The 2,270-nt window shown below is 36.2% G+C and overlaps 1 non-coding gene across 1 annotated transcript; it reads left to right on the forward strand.

Annotated features, from left to right (window-relative positions):
- The first annotated feature begins 244 nt into the window (after positions 1 to 244).
- LOC111770551 (U6 spliceosomal RNA) lies at positions 245 to 351 on the forward strand. Its single transcript, XR_002803821.1, has one exon. It is a non-coding gene; the product is annotated as a U6 spliceosomal RNA (small nuclear RNA).
- Positions 352 to 2,270: the final 1,919 nt, after the last annotated feature.

Raw genomic sequence — 2,270 nt, forward strand, 5'->3', positions numbered from 1 at the left:
ACAAAAAGTTCACGAGAAAGAAGCTGCATGAGAGTTTGAAACATACATAAAAGGAAAAAGAACAATTTTACCAATACTTTCAACTCCAAAGTAGTCCCAATTATTTGAGGGAAACCATTTCAAATGAGAGACTCACCTAATACTGTTTTATTCTTGAAAATTAACCCTGTCATCCATGGAGATGCCATTCTTAACCAGATTTGCACAGTTTCTCTTCTGGTCTGTCATCAAGAAAGAGATTACAGTGCTCGCTTCGGCGGCACATATACTAAAATTGGAATGATACAGAGAAGATTAGCATGGCCCCTGCGCAAGGATGACACACAAATTCATGAAGAATTCTGTATTTTTTAAGAGGCTATCAGAACATGGACTATCTCATCTATGAGGTGTTTTATACAAACCACTTGGTAACCACTAAACAAATAACAAGAACAAAGACACAAATTACAAATAAGAAGAAAGCCAATATAGAAATCTACCTACCTGAATTAGTAGTCCAAAGACCATGGGACAAGACACAAAGGAAATGCCAGAGAACCAGAAAACAAGTGATAAAATGGCAGCGTTAGGCCCCCACATTTCAATAATCACTCTAAATGTAAATGGATTGAACTCTCCAATCAAAAGACACAGAGTGGCAGGATGGATCAAAGAACAAGACCCAACAACATGCTGCCTCCAGGAAACACACCTCAGCCCCAAAGACAAACACAGACTCAGAGTGAAGGGATGGAAGACGAGACTCCAAGCTAATAATGAACATAAGAAAGCAGATGTCACCATACTTATATCAGACAAAGTAGACGTCAAGCAAAACACATAAAGAAAGACAAAGAGGGGCAGTTTATAGTGAGAAAAAAGAGACACTCCACCAAGACGACATAACACTTATAAATATATACACACCCAAAACAGGAGCACCAAAATTTCTAAAGCAACTATTAACCAAACTAAAAGGAGAGATCAACAACAATACAATAATAGTAGGGGACCTCAACACCCCATTAACACCAATGGATAGATCATCCAGACAGAAAGTCAACAAGGAAATTATAGAAATAAATGAAAAATTAGACCACATGGACTTAATAGATATATATAGAACACTCCATCCAAAATCAACAGGTTACACATTCTTCTCGAGTGTGCATGGAGCATTCTCAAGGATAGACCATATCTTGGGAAACAAAGCAAGCCACAACAAATTCAAGGGGGTTGAAATAATATCAAGCATCTTTTCTGATCATAATGCTATGAAACTAGAAATCAACTACAAAAGCAAACCTGGGAAAGGGGCAAAAATGTGGATACTAAACAACATGCTACTGAACAAACAATGGATTATTGAAGAAATTAAAGAAGAAATAAAATATTATCTGGAGACAAATGAAAATGAAAACATGCCATACCAACTCATTTGGGATGCAGCAAAAGCAGTCCTAAGAGGGAAATTCATTGCAATACAGGCTCACCTCAATAAACAAGAAAAATCTCAGATAAGCAATCTCAAACGATGCCTAATAGAATTAGAAAAATAAGAACAAACAAAGCCCAAAGACAGTAGAAGGAGGGAAATAACAAAAATTAGAGCAGAAATAAACAATATTGAAACAAAAAAGACAGTAGAAAGGATCAATGAAACACAGAGTTGGTTCTTTGAAAAAATAAACAAAACTTACAAACCCCTAGCCAGACTTACTAAGAAAAAAAGAGAGAAGTCTCAAATAAATAAAATTAGAAATGAGAGAGGAGAAATCACAACAGATACCGAAGAAATACAAAGGATCATAAGAGAACACTATGAAAAACTATATGCCAACAAATTGGACAACCTGGAAGAAATGGATAAATTCTTAGACTCTAACAACCTCCCAAAAGTGAAGACAGAAGAAATAGAGAATCTGAATAGACCAATCACAAGTAAAGAAATTGAAACAGTAATCAAAAACCTCCCCAAAAATAAAAGTCCAGGACCAGACGGCTTCCCTGGAGAATTCTACCAAACATTCAAAGAAGATTTAATACCTATCCTTCTCAAACTATTCCAGAAAATTGAGGAAGATGGAGCACTCTCTAACACATTCTATGAAGCCAACATCACTCTGATCCCCAAACCTGACAAGGACAACACAAAGAAGGAAAACTACAGGCCAATATCACTGATGAACATAGATGCAAAAATCCTCAACAAAATTTTGGCAAACTGAACACAGCAATACACTAAAAAGATTATACACCACGATCAAGTGGGATTTATACCAGGGACA

Source organism: Equus caballus, chromosome 24 (assembly GCF_041296265.1).
Source record: "Equus caballus isolate H_3958 breed thoroughbred chromosome 24, TB-T2T, whole genome shotgun sequence".
Classification (NCBI taxonomy): Eukaryota; Metazoa; Chordata; class Mammalia; order Perissodactyla; family Equidae; genus Equus; species Equus caballus.